We start from the raw sequence: 15,491 nt of genomic DNA, 5'->3' as shown, positions 1-15,491 counted from the left end.
TTCTACTCCATATTTATTAGACGCAACTAATCAAACGTTCATCCTTGAAACCAAAACAAGCATTCTCTAAAGAACCAAAAGAGCTCTCCAACAATGTTAATGCTTACACTCCCCCTCCCCCATCCCACATACTCTACATCTGCCTCACTAGCATCTACGGAAGCCCAAACATATTTCAGTGGATAATTTTGGACAATCTGGACAAAAATATACAAAGAACTCCCACAGCCCCAATTTAGACAAGAAACAAGAAATCTAAATCAATTGTGGTCATGGTTACCTAGCCACATGTTTAGGCAAATAAGGTAGGATCAGCAATTAGTTATTTCAACCTTAAAGCAGAAAAATTAGCCTTTGTTCACAACTCAATTTGTGAGTAATCAGGTCTGTCAGAGTTCTTGCGAATGATGAGTGAAAAAGTTATGTATATGCAACTTCTACACCCTGGGTTTAATTCAGTCCCCCATAGGAAAGATTATGAGTCAAAGAAATAATTGTAAATACATGGTTTCCTTCAACAAAAACTGGAACATTCAGTGCAGAGAAAATCAAACAAACACATAAGGAGAAGCATTTTAACAAAAACGTTAAGGGACATATTTACTTTTAAATTTGATTATCAATGGTTTCCACGGTATCAACTATGAGTCAAATAGTTAAGAACAAATGTAAACATAAGCCTTTATTGAAAGATTGCAAAGCCTTTATTAAAACAGTATGTCATCTAATGATGTGATACTACAGAAAAATTTTGAATACCCCTTTGAGTTCATTATGATGAGGTTTGGGTTCTCAATAATGGAACCCAGGAACAAGGCCATGACCCTAGAGGAGAATGCATGCTCATCACAGCTCACCTTCCCTAGGAGTGGAGGCTTCTCTGCAGCAGGGTGTTTGTTTTAGCCAGCTCAGGCTGCTATAATAAAATATCATAGACTGGATCGCTTAAACAACGGAAATTCATTTATCACAGTCTAGAGGTTGGGAAGTCACTTGGTTCCTGGTGAGGGCTCTCTTCCTGGCTTGCAGAAGGCTGCCTTCTCCCTCCCCATGGCCTCACATGGCGTTTCCTGGGAGCATGAGGAAGAAAGATCACTCTTCCTCGTTTATTAAGGCCACTAGTCCCATCAGGAGGGCTGCTCTCTGATGACCTTATCTAAACCTAATCACCTCTCTAAAGCCCACTGCAGGTTAGGGCTTCCACATAGAAATTTGGAGGGGACACAAACACTCAGTCCCTCACCATGCTGCTCTCTGGTATTAGGAGGAAGAGACCAACTATTTGAGTTCTGAAGGTTCTCCTGGGAATTTCAAAGGAAACTGTTATCTTTTTGATATAATATTTCAATCAAGAGGCAAAATTTTGCAGCTGATGAAAGTACAGAACTCTGAAAGTAGGCCTGGTTTGATTCATGAGCAGGTTGCTTAATTTTTTGTTATCTGTAGAGAAGAGTTAATAATAGTAACTTCCTCAAAGGCTGTTGTGAAAATTAAATGAGTTAATGTGAATATGAAAGTACAGTAGCCCTCTTTATCCATGGATTCTGCATCCTTAGATTTAACCAACCACAGATTAAGAATTCAAGGTATTGAGCTAGCAGTTACTCTTCTCTGAAAGATTAAAAAAAAATGGGTGAGAGATTATTATTTTCTGAGGACCACAAGATCACACAGAACAAAGAGCAAAGTTAGAGAAATAGTTAGTGGGCCAAGAGCCTTATTTCAGCTTAAACTTATACAGTTTGTGATTCTCATCATAAAATATTCCTTTCTTCAGTGTTCACAGAAAAGAAGCAATAAGCTCTCCAACTGCTAACTACAAGAATTTATTTAATCTCCCTGGGATATATGCTTCAACTGCAAAGCATCTTATGGCCACAAAGTTTGGAAAGCAGGTCTGTCAAAGGAAACTGGGTTTATTCCTTTAATCTATATGGTATGTTTGCCACTAAAAAATTGAATTTATTTATCTGAGCTGTAAATGAACACACCAGCACTGTGTTTATTAATCTATCATTGCATATATAGATGGATATATTTATTTATAAATGTATATTTATATCCATCCCATATAATAACAAGCAATGAGCACTACAAGTAAGATACAGATTAAGGGTTATCAGTCCGAAGAACTAGCAAAGTGCCTTCACAGAGTTGGCACAGCGCAACTTTGTGGGTGATCATATCAGGTGATTGATGTATCAAGTGAATGATGATGATTCATTTTACAGTTGAAGGAACAAGCATATCCATGTTACTGAATAGCTGGCCAGTGACAGCACTGGGGCAAACATTCCAAGACACCTTGCTCCCAAGGCTGAGGTCTCATCTAGTGGACCACATTGCTTTTCTTTCCAGTAAAATTGGTTCTCACCTCCAGATTTCTTTGTTTCCAGTGATACTACTATCATAGATGTGGTCTACCAGAAGAATTTACAGCCTTCTACTTTCAAAACACACACACACAACCTTTCTGATTATGAAAGTAATTACTAAGTTATTGTTGACAGTTGAGAAAATTTGCCCCAGCTCTATTATACCAGGGAAGTCACTGGCATAAGCCAGGCAGTTCAGAGCCAGTTTGTTCAAGCAAGAAACAAGCAGTCCAGAGCTTGTTTAAAAGCTCTATGAAGTCATGAGTCTCCTTCTGTCTTCCTGCTTCATCTCTCTTGGCTTCCATCCTCCAGGTCACTTCAGTATCCAAGGTGGCTGCTAATGTTCCAGCCATTATATTCATGTGACAGTCAGCAAGACAAAAATAACTAAAGAGAAAGTAGAGAATGTGTGCTCTCCATCTTTTAAAGAGCCTTCCTGAAAATCCCATCTGAAGCATCTGTTTACATTTCATTTGCCAAAATTTACTCAATGATCACAAGCTATAAAGAAGCCTGGGAAAGGGTGCTTTAACTAGGCACGTTGCCCAGGTTTCTGTCACTAAGGAAAATGGGGATAATAGATATTGAAAGCAAATTATATCATATGCTTTTTCCAATGTGTAAATTAAAATAGTGTCATCAATAAAGGAAAGGGAAGTAAACTGCTGCTACAACAGGAAGCTGATTTTTTAATAGCTCCTGGCTAGGCCTGGTAGCTCACACCTGTAATCCCAGCACTTTGGAAGGCCAAGGTGCAAGGACTGCATGAAGTCAGGAGTTTAAGACACCCAACCTCCAGCCTGGGCAAAATCCTATCCCTATGAAAAAAGTTTAAAAATTAGCAGAGCATGGTGGTACATGCCTGTAGTCCTGGCCACTTGGGAGGGCCGAGGCAGGAGGATTACTTGAGCATGGGAGTTCAAGCCTCCAGTGAGCTATGATCGTGCCACTGCACTCCAGCCTGGGCAACAGAGCAAGACTCTGTCTCAAAAAAAAAATTGCTCCTAATAAATTTCTTAAACTGAGTATTCCAAGATATCAAAAAATAGCTCCTAACAAAAGACATTCCTAAAACCGAGTTTTCCAAGTTATAATTCTAGAATCTTCAGTGGAGATCAAATCTACATAAAATGGATATTTATCATGATCTTATACTAAATAAGTTGGACCCATATTATTTCCTAAACTACATTCATATGAAAAAAAATAGGAAAAAGCAATGTTAACTACCCCAATCTGTCCTCTCTGTCTTTCCCAGTAGAGTCTGATCACATTAAATGAAAAAGTGAATTTACTTCTATTTATGCTACTATGGGGACAAAATTATAAAAAGAAGTTTGTCAAATGTCTTAACTGATGTTCTGATTCAAAATAACCAGAATGTTCAATTTTGGAATCCTTCATCAATTTGAAAATAGTTAAGGAATGTCATGATCATGATCCTGTATCATCTTAAAAAATGCGACAACTATAAAAACTACAGAGATTCACTGGAAATATAAAGAAAATCTTGCCAGGCACGGTGGCTCACACCTATAAGCCCAACACTTTGGGAGGCCGAGGTGAGTGGATCACGAGGTCAAGAGATTGAGACCATCCTGGCCAACATGGTGAAACCCTGTCTCTACTAAAAATACAAAAATTAGCTGGGCATGGTGATGCACACCTGCTGTTCCAGCTACTCAGAAGGTTGAGGCGGGAGAGTCGCTTGAACCTGGGAGGCGGAGGTTGCAGTGAGCTGAGATCGCGCCACTGTACTCCAGCCTGATGACAGAGCAAGACTCCGTCTCAAAAAAAAAAAAAAAAAAAAAAAAGAAAGAAAGAAAAGAAAAGAAAAACGAGAAAGAAAATCTTACCAAACGAGATGACTGGAACCCAGAACTGAGTTCACTTAACCATCCTGCAGTAATCCCATACCACACAATAAGCACTAGAATATGACAGTGAATGAGACATAGCCCTGCCCTCTAGAGGAACAAATAGAGCAATCAAAGGGATGAGTTATTTCAATACAAGACCATTATTACTGAGTGAAGAAATACAAAAGGAGGAAGAAAATTAGCCATCTAGGTTATTAAAATGAGAGGAATCTTGCAAATATTTGGAGGAGAACAAATTACCTACTGATGCTGATAAATCTCTTTTGAAAGACTGTTTTACATTAAGTTTGAGTTCAATTAGAATTATACTACTGCCTTTCATTTTCTTTTACCAAAAATGGATGATAAAACTGTAATTGAAACTGTTAATGTCCAAACCACGTGCTGATCATTCCAAATCCTCTATAATCTAGTCCTTCTCAAAATCCAACTTGTACACAATCCCAACACTCCAGCCAAACTAGTCTAATTACTAACTTCTAAATGAATCACAAGTTCATCTGTTCCCTCTATTATGGACAAGTTTCCTCTACTCACCACATGCAACACACACATACAGCCCATTCAGCTAATTTCCTCTCTTCCTATGAATCTATTCAATACCTTTTCTCAATTGAATCTTTTCCTAATCAAAACCTCTCTTTGATCTTTTTGAGCCTTTAACCTATGCCACTGACATCATTCCTCAAGATTTCCTTTCTTATTACAAAATTTATATTCCTGGACAAATTTTAATCTCTGTGGGAGCAGGTATTTAGTCTTATATCTCTTTGTAATTCTCTGAGCCTAGCAGCAGATGTGTTTAATGAATATTGATACTTTCAATAATTATCTGTCATATCCCTTTACTTTATACACAGAGGGAAGGGCAAAAGCATAACCTTCAAAATGAGATGCCCACTTGAGAAATGAAGAAACAACATTAGAGTTTCCTTTCTTCCAAACACGCAGAGTTGACAAAGGTAAGCTTAAAACAGTCTCTTGATTTAGGAGGTATAAAAATGAGTAAATAAAAGTCATTTATCAGGTGCTTCGGAATTTCTAGATAAAAACTGTCAAGTTAGTAATGTGTAAGATCATCATCAATCCTCTTAGATGCTTAAATCACGTGGCAAAGCGTAAATAAAATGCACATCCCTGAGAAACAGCCCCACTAACACATATACTTTTTAAAAACTGACTTGGTTAAACAATCCTTGTCTATTGTCTAAAATATTATGAAGTTTTCATTTATGGTTCCCTAACATCTTGTAACAAGAAAGCCATTTCTGAAGAATTTCTCCAGTCACTGAGCTTCGGGGGGTAGTTTCATTGCTAAGCCAGTAAAAGTAAACTGATTGGTGTCTTAGGAATTGATTGGAGGAGAGGTGGTAAGAAAAAGTTGACTTAGTACTTTAGCTGGTACTTAAAAGATATCTTAGTTTTGTAGACACGTATAGGAGTCATTCAGCCTAGAAATCAACCCTTCTATGACCCAAGTAGAAGAGACAGGGCTAAACTTCCTGACCCATACTTCATTCATTCTTTAAACATAAGTATCAATGTATCTGTTAGAATACCTTAGGCTACAAGTAACAGAAAAAATCCCACTCAAAATGGTTTTAAAAAGAAAACTGAATTTTTTTATATAACAAGAAATTACCAAGATAGGAGAGTTTCCAACATTGACTAATTCAGTGGCCTACAGATGTCCTCAAGGACTCAGAATCTTTTTTTCTTATCAGGACTAGTTTCATCCTCAAACTGGCAAAAAGATAGTTGTAGTAGTTTCAAGTGTCACCTTCAGGCAAGACAGTAGCCAGACAAAATAATCACCTCTTTCAATTTTTCTTTCTTATAATCAAGAAAACTTCCTCTCACTTCTAATTGGCCAAGATAGGGTCATGCTCACCTCTAATCACTGCAAAGGAAAAGATCTCCATGATTAGCCTAGACCAGCTGTGAGCAAACTATTACTTAACTCAGCCATTCTAGAGGGACAGACAATACATAAATGAGTAAGAGTGGCGGTATTACAACTTCATTTATAAAAACAGGTAGAAGGCTGGATTTGGTTTTCTGTAGTTAGCTGAATTATAGTTTATACTAACAGAAATTACTAGAGTTGTGTACAAAATATTTTCCCAGAATCACATAGTAGACACATAAACAAAATTGAGGTAGAAGAAAGCAAGCTGGAAGGGCAACTGGTTTAGCTATTAATACAATGTGTGTTGCATGCTATATGATGCACTAACAATGTAAGACTTGGCTGCCTGTTATCCTCCTGTGATTTATTTTCCTCTTTCAAGGGTTATAAAAATATAAAGTGACTTGCCCCAGTGATCTGGAAATGGGACAAGAAGAGTGTAAGGTAAGATTAGATTCAAGAAAAGTGATATAACAAGCAAATAAACTTGAAGGATAGGAGAGGAGTCATTAAAAGAAATCCCCCCCAGCAGTTTATTTTTATAGATTATGCTATTTTTTGAAGAGATATTAAGTATATATTACCAGGTAAAATTCACTGAGTACTTACTAACATGCTAGCATAGTGCCATATGATTTACATGTATTATCACATTTAATTTCACAATTCTATAAGATATATTCTCCATGTTACAGAAGAAGAAACACAAGTAATATGGTTACGATGATAATGCAGGGAAGCCAAGCCATCTGCTTCCCAGAGCCAAAACCTTAACACAATGAAACCAGCCACCGAGTTAAATGAAAATGTGAGGGAATTGAAGGAGAATAAGAGAGAAAAGATCTTCCCATTTGGGAAACTTACATCCTAGTTAAAGAGACAAAAAAAATTGACAATTAAAATAACAGAACACCAAGCTGTGGAAAAACGGGAAACAAATTAGGGTGCTCTGAAAGAGAAAAGAAGGAGAGCTCTATTTTAAATAGGGTGCACAGGGAAGGAGGCATTTAAGATATGACCTGGAAGACGAGATGGCACCAGCCATGGTTGGGGAGGAGTTGTCAGCATAGAGGAGAAATGGATCAACAGGAGGAGAAGCCAGCCACAGAGAGAAGGAGCCCAAAGAATAGCATTCCTGGCAGAGGGAGCAGCCACTGCAATAGTCCAGAAAAAGAGGAATGGAGATTTGAGGAACAAAATGGTAGCTAATCTGACTACAGTCTTGTGGAACAAGAAGAGTATCATGAAATGAGAAGTGGAGAAGCCAAAACATGTAAGGACTTAGAGATCTTAAAACAGAGATTGGATTTTATCCTCAGTGCAATGGGAAGCCATTAAAGAGTTTGAAGCAGGGAGATAATTTGAAATAACTTTCATTTCTTAAAAGACCACACTGGCTGCTATACAGAGAACAGAAGTGGGGTATGAAAGTAAGGATACCAGTTAAGGGGTTGATACAGTTTTCTAGGTAAGATATGAAACTGGCATGACCTAGGCTAGTGGATTCCAAGTGTATTCTGTCTTTGGAAACGCCTTACCCCATAGCTATCACTCCTCATCTCTCCCTCCTCCCATATCTGGCAAACACTAATCTTTTTATCCTAGATAGATTCTGAAGTTAGAACAGAGAGAAGCCCAGGACCAGCACCTTAAGTCACAAGTTTTGATTGACTAAATCCTGAAGTAGTGCCAATGCTAAGTATGAAACTAACTTCATTAAAATCCAAACAAAGTCACAAATTTACCTATAGGCAGTGTTTACTTTTATAAGCTTCTAAAAATCACTTATATACTTTACATGTCCCTCTCTCTGATCCTGTCACTGATTTTTCCAAGTAGCTATCTATCCCTATTTTAAGGAGGGGGAAAAAAACTTAAATTTGTTGCACGTTTCATACTTTGTGTAGATTTAGAATAAAGTATCTGGAGGAGAGGGGACTGGACAGATTTTTGAAAAGTTGTTGTGAAATTAAAGAAACTGGCAAGTACCCTAAATACCTTTCAATAATATTCTGCCTCCTGAATGGATGGCATTCATATAAAAACTTAAATGAAAGCAGATGCCCATCACAAAAAGAAGCCACTATATTTCTCCAGGGATTCTCATATAAGTGCTAAATTTGATTTCAACTTAAAAACAAGATATCAGAAACTATCAGCCTCCCCCTCTGCTCATCCTCCACCTCTCATATGTAATTACCAGACCTAAATGATTCCAGGAACAATTTTAATGTTCAGCATTAAAACATCAGTAACATTAGATAAGCATTACTTATCTACCTATTTCTCCATACTTTAAAAAAAATTAGGCAGAAGTAATTCAACTGGCATGGGAAGACATAGAGCCATTAATAACACCTTCACTTAACCTGCAAAGGTGATAGGTTTTCAGATCAAGTCCAGAAATTCAGATCTTCTCCAGAACTGATTACACCCCTGAGTCTGACTCCAGAACCATCATGAGCATTCATTCCCACCATGGTCTCCAGACCAAGGGTATCTTTGGTTCTGTTCTAGATCACGTGTTCTAGACCCCTCACAGGTTACAGAAGTATCTCAGTCAAGTGTTCAACTAGTTAGTTGTATCAAAAAGTGATTTGCCCTAGACATCCTAACCTGAGTGGTTAGCTATGATACTGAATTGCTGTTTATAAAAAGCCTTTCTTGTGGCGGGCATCCCAAGAAGCAAATTAGAGGGTAGCCAGACCCACTCTCTGGGAGCTGAATGAATTAAACAACAATATGTAAAGGTAGACAATAAAAGATTAAATTATCACTAATGGGAAGTCTAGAAAATGCATGTACACATTTATCAAAAATGTACTGTTTCCTTGTGTACATGGCATTGCACTTGAGGATATAAAAGAAATGTAAGTATAAACGCTACCCCTCAAGAGATCACAAATGAATACAGAAAGTTCTGAATTCATCAAGAAGAAAGTATTCTAGTTAAACAATGGTAATATGAAAACACTCAAATTTATCTTATTACATTCTCACACAATTTGCACATACCTTTCCTTTAGCATTTAAAGTATTTTATCACCCATTAGCTCACAGTGATTTCCACTGCAAGTCTTAAAAAATGGTGAGTGATGAAGAAGCATTTTCCGTATTTTTATGAAGAAGGACACGAGGTTCACAGATGTCAAGCAATTTAACTTAATGATGGTTATAGAGTTGCAGAGCTAAAATTCAAATCCAGGCCTTCTTAACCTCTGAATCTATTCTTGAGTTTCTCAACAGTGAACTTCTGGCATTTTGCGGCAGCTAGTTTGTTGTAGGAGGGTTTCCCCATACGTTGAGGATGTTTGCCAGCATCCTTGGCCTCCACCCACAAAATACCAATAGCTGCATAAACTTCACCTGGGCATGACAATGAAAAACGTCTTCAGACATGTCAAATGTCTGTGGAGCATCCTCCCAGTTGAGACCCATTCAACTAGTTCACTTTCAAGGTTCTATTCAAATTAATAGAAACTATGCATTTACCATATATGGCAATTCTGATCAATTTTTCATAAACCAATTTCTTAAAAAAATCTATTCTGCCAATTCTTTTTAGAATTCCATACATAGTTCTGTTTTGTTTTTTTTTTTTTTCAAAGAACCTGAGAAACTATAATGCCTCATGTCAACAGTAACATCAAGCTATAGATATAGGAAAATGGCAGTTAATAGAGTTTCCATTAATGGAGAGCTACGGAGCTTCAAGGATTAAAACAGCTTTTTTCTTAAATTTATTTATATATTAGTCAAGTAAAGAAAAAAATATCAAACTGGTTTCTTCTCCACCCCGTCTCTTCCTATTTCAGGTAGTATCCATATTTCATAGCTGCAGAAGGGAGGTAAAAGGAGACAAGTTACAAATTACCCAGTCAATATCACTCAAATGAAAAAAAAAAAAAAAGATAACAAACTCCCCCTGCTTTCCTTGGCATTTTCTAGTAGGCCACATAAGAACATCAAACATGTAATCCACTTAATTTGGGCAAGATTTTCCATATTTTGATCTTCTATCATTTTTTAAAAAATAGGTTTTTTTTTAATCATTATGTATTTTGCTTTGCTGTAGGAATAAAGAAACCTTTCCGAGAAAAGACCTAGAAGGGAAATAGTAAAATTAAAAATGTAATACCCCATCAGTAATTTTTCTAGGGTAACTCTTAACTAATCTTAAATGAAATATTCTATCAGTTATCATCTTGACAATTCAACTATAAAAATGGATTGGGTACATAAAATGCAGAGTAAAGAATAAAAATGATTTGAAGTAGAAAATTAGGTCAACTCCAACAATCATATACTATGGGTCTCCATTCTGCTTCTATTCACTAGAATTATGCAACAGCTTTTGGAGGCAGCATATTCAGCTTTATCCATAACATAAAGTGGATAAACCCTCTTCAGGGAAAATTAAGCAATAACTAGCTCTGTCTATGGTAGAAACCTTCAGTGCCGTTTCAGCCCCATATTTTACCTGTATGAATCTAGATTATATTGAACAGATTCTATTCCTCCACGTGAACTCATCTGTGGCTTGAAATCATTTGATGGCATAAAGCACTAAGGATAAACTCTGTGCATTTCCCAACAAAGACCCATACACGTGAGACGATTCTCATTCATATTTCATCTGTTTTAAGAGCGGACTAATTTCGGGTCTAAATGTCAACACCTAGAAAAGATGATGCAAGAATAAAAACAGTGCCATATGGAGCCCCCTGAATTTAACTGAAAAACACCTCCAAAGAGCTAGATTAACCTCACAGAGCACACATTACTGCCCATATCCAAAGCAAAATGCTGCATGAACTATGGAAAGTTAAATGTGACATTTGATGACCATCCCTACAAGCCATCACACCCCTCTTTGTGAAACTGTCCTGGTTAATATGCATCAATCCTCTTTCTTAGGAAAGGACACTTTAAACACACACACACAAAAGGAGACATATGCAAATGAAGCCGTAAGGCAAAAGTGGCACATCCAAGGTAATTTCAGCCTTCACAGCTGGCTATTTAGGAAAAACCTTTCCTTGCTCTCAAACCATAAACTGAAAGGCTTAAGCCTTTTCTCTGGGTGGCTTTCTAAGTCAGAAAAGAGAAAGCTCCCAAACCCCTTTCCCAGTAAATATTAAGTTGTCATGTAAATACAGTTCCTGCCAGAGATGCCTGAAGATGTCTAGAAGAGCAGTCTGGATTTATCCTCTGGCCCAGACTCCGAGTCTGACTCAACCCTGCAATGTCACCAATTTGCTGGGGATTCTGAGCCAGGCATTTATTTTGCTGCTGCTGCTTTCATTACTCTGCCTTTGCTATTAACCTAAGCAAGTGCCAACTCCACTCCATGTGTTGTGCTGAATATACAATATGAGACAAACCCCACATGCTGGCTTCACATCACAAGCTTCAGTTTGTTAAATAAAAACACAGGAAAAGCATTATCATTGCAGTGTTTTCAATCACAAAAACAAAACATCATCTACTGACCCCTATCAAAAAAGTAGCTGTATTGCTAAATTTCTGGCAAAGTTGGTGTGTCCTACAAAGAGAGCTGACCTAGAACAGCTGCACATTCTGGAGAGAAGAGGGGGTAACATAACAAAATGAGACGTTTAAATCTCAGTTCTGTCTCTGACTAGATGTGTGACCTGGGAACTTTCCTTTACTTCTCTGAGCTTCTTCTAAAAATGTTTCTTCATTTCTAAATGGAAATATTGTAACTCAGAACTGTGGGGAGAATTAAATAAGATCATGTGTATCAGGGATAATACTGCATCGTGTATTCTTATCCTCCAAAATGAGACTCCCTGGAAACCATCCTGACATAAAGGAAACCTTGGTCCACCTGGAAGAAGTAGAAAGCCTACTACATTAGACCTCCCGCTGACTGTGAGGAAGAAAGGAGGGAGACTCAGTTATGAAAAATGAAGCTCTATTTTCCATGCACATCTGAGCTTAACGGTATAAAATGTGATCCACCAGAGCTACACGTCAATGCTGATCTGCTATTGTGTCAGGTATGCCTGCAGAGTCTCATTGACAGTACTTTACATTTTTCATTATTACCAATGGTATGTCAAGGAACCCAGGCAGCTGGTCAGCAAACTTCAACTTGCCAATTAGAGATATCTCAGTCCAAACCAATAATGTTCCTAGTCACCTTCAGTTTAAATTATGGCCCAGTCCAGTTCGAAGTCACGGTACCCCTCTAGCACGGATTACACTTATGCACAGTTACTAGTTGTGGCCTGAGGAGGGGAGAAAGTGGCCTTCTCTCTTTCCTCTATGCCCATGCACTGGCTCTGTTGAAGACAGCAAGGAGAAAGCAATGGGGTAGAGGGAAGATAGGACACAGTTGGCTTCTGCAGCAGCAGTCTCCTTCTGGTGGCCATTGCTAGTTCTCCATCTGATGCCAGTGAAATATAATTGTTACCATAAGCATGGTCGGCTAGCCCTATATGAGTGCTTAAATACTAAAGCCTTCTACCACTCAACTATTCTTAGAGTAGGCAAAGCATGCTACCAGGCATCATTCCCTCCATGAAGGCACACAAGATTCTGAGAGGGGAATTTTTGGGACTCTTCTAGACCCCAGCATGGGTAGGCAGAACACTCCCTCATCAGGCATGTGTTTCCCACTTCGTTGGGGGTAGAGCTCCCAGGGAAGCTCACCAATGCCTCCCACTCAACTACCTTCTATATCCTTAACACTGAGTACTTCAGGAAATTACTAGTCTTTCAGGATTTTGTGAAGCTTTGGCACATGTTGGGCTAGATACCCCATCTCCCAACACTTCACTCTAGCAGAGCATGGGACACTTCTGTGAGTTGCCAGCCAACAGTAACTGCAGGTAAGAAATGAACCACACTCCTTCAAAACCTCCCATGCTAGATCCTGGACTAGATATTCCCTGGTTTTAGGGCTTGATTTTGGAGAGGGAAACAGGATGAATGGCCCTCTTAAAAGAAGGAAGGAGGTAATGACTACATCATAAATTTGCTCTCCCAGAAATTCTTCAGTCCTTAGATGGAGAATTTGTGTGTGTGCAGAGTCTCATTTACAGTACTTCACATTTTTCATTATTACCAATGGTATGTCAAGGACTCTCCCTGTCAGGGAGGGAGAGTCACACAGGTTCTACAGGTCTGCCATCTCTTAGCAAGCCCTTCTTTATGGGATTGATAACACAAAGGGCATTTCTCTTATAAGAAAGAAAGAAGATGTTGAAAGAACCCTGCCCTACATTTTCACCAAGGCAAAGACAGACTAATATTGCAGGGGTCAGCTAAACCCACACTTTTCCCAAGGCCATAACGTATCTGGTACCAGCCAAGAACCCCTTTCCTTGGATCTGAGAGCTTCTGACATTATGGTTTGTGATCTGGTTTGGCTCGGTGTCCCCAACAAAATCTCATGTTGAATTGTAATCCCCAGTGTTGGGAGAGGGTCCTGGTAGGAGGTGGTTTGATCATGGGGCAAATTTCCCCCTTGCTGTTCTCATGATAGTGAGTTCTCATGAGATCTGGTTATTTAAAAGCATGTAGCACTTCCCCCTTCACTTTCTCTCCTGCTGGCCATGTGAAGATGTTCTTGCTTCCCCTTTGCCTTCTGCCATGCTTTTAAGTTTCCTGAGACCTCCCCAGCCATGCCTCCTGGACAGCCTGTAGAACTGTGAGTCAATTAAACCCTTTTTATTTATAAACTACACAGTCTCAGGTAGTTCTTTATAACAACGTGAGAACAAGCTAATACAACGTGCAAATATGGCTTCCAAAATCTCAACATTCATCAAGGAACCTAAACTTAGAGCACAAGAATGCCTGAAAGCTTATTGTGGTTCAAATGCCTTATTTTAAAATAAAGAAGTTCAGCCTCTGAGAATAAGGCATTTTCCCAACAATGCAAAGGAGCCACATGAAGTAACTTAGAAAGCAATCTCTGTTACTTTGGCAGAGTCAGACAGGATTAATGGTGCTGAGAAAATAAGCACTTCACTTAGCTGCTGTGAGACTTGAACACAGCTCGAAGGAAGCCTGCACACTCCCAGGCTTCCCTTTTTGCTGCAGAGGTTCTTATCTACAAAGCCATCTAAAAAGCCAAGTGTGAGGTGCTGGCTGTGCCATGAACTCACTAATTAAAACATATTAACAGCATCGAGTCCTATTATCCTTTCAAAAGGGAGAGAGCCAAGGCAGGCCTGCAGCAGCAGAGAAGATAATTAAGTAAAACTGTTTCTCGCAGATAAATAATGGATATAACAACAGATGCCTCTCTTTCCTGGATGGGTGGGGACAACAAAGGGAGAAAGTGCTTGTTTCCAAAATGAAGGCAAAATAGCTGCAGGCTAAAGATCAGCCCCCATTCAAACACCAGAACAGAGAACAGGCTTGGCCTCTGTGCCCCAGTATGAAACAAAATCAATGTTTCTACACACGTTACTCATTTCATTATGTACTTTCACTTTGCCTTAGAAAAGAAGCTAATACAAATTCAATACATGTCCACACACCAAACATAATGCTGCTGCCTTGTCAGCCACGTGGAGCTCTCACCACCAACTCTAAGCATCTTTGACAGGCTGTTGTATACAAGATGCTGCAGAAAGCAACTCTTCGTGGGAGCTTTCTGCCTGCCTGCCCTGTCATCTGCCATTATTCTTGCTCAGCTGTGGTGGATTAGAGATGACAGCCACCCAACACTTTTTTTCCTAACACTTACGTACTATCAAGGTCACATGCTAGTGGCTACTAGAGGCACATCATCAGCTGCACAGCTAATTACAGACAGTGCATTCTTATCATGAAGGCCATCAGACATATTAACAGAAGAGGAGGCCTTAAACTGCTATGCACAAAAGAGAAAGAACAGAGAAAAATGATCTACAACTTTAAGTATCTTCCTCTAAAGAATATCAGACCACAAAGAAAATTGCTAACCCTGGGAAAATAAATCCTACATAGTAAGCAGTAGGAAGGAGAACTATGACCCCTCTTTGCAACAGCCCAGGGCTACCAATAATGAGATCTCCAAGGCAGCTTCCTAATCCTTTCAAGGAGTAGGAGAAGGGTACTTCTGTGCATATTGTATGGGCTGAGTTCAAGGTGCCCATTATGGCAAATTTTGGTCCTGTCTATGTGCTAAAGGTCAGCTAGTCATGATTTATGAAATGTGATCACAAAAAATGAATTGTCATTCATCCTTATGGGCCCACAGTGAGACCGTTTATAATGGAAGCTCAATACATATACACCAGACAAATGAACAAAAGGAAAAAAAGAAAGGCATGCCAATTGCCTTTATTGTATTTACTATAAGCATCA

The 15,491-nt window shown here is 38.8% G+C and overlaps 1 protein-coding gene and 1 long non-coding RNA gene across 4 annotated transcripts in view; both read right to left on the bottom strand.

Moving 5' to 3' along the window:
• ELAPOR2 (endosome-lysosome associated apoptosis and autophagy regulator family member 2) overlaps positions 1-15,491 on the bottom strand; it is a 179,920-nt gene that overhangs the window by 116,557 nt on the left and 47,872 nt on the right. The window lies entirely within an intron of this gene.
• On the bottom strand, positions 9,874-11,010 carry LOC140709569 (uncharacterized). The gene is made up of 2 exons (XR_012090064.1): positions 10,645-11,010; positions 9,874-9,999 (listed from the first exon to the last, which is right to left on the bottom strand). It is a non-coding gene; the product is annotated as an uncharacterized lncRNA (long non-coding RNA).

This window comes from Chlorocebus sabaeus, chromosome 21 (assembly GCF_047675955.1).
Source record: "Chlorocebus sabaeus isolate Y175 chromosome 21, mChlSab1.0.hap1, whole genome shotgun sequence".
Taxonomy (NCBI): Eukaryota; Metazoa; Chordata; class Mammalia; order Primates; family Cercopithecidae; genus Chlorocebus; species Chlorocebus sabaeus.
Note: the sequence above shows the minus strand (reverse complement) of the source record. Positions and strands in the feature narration are given on the sequence as shown.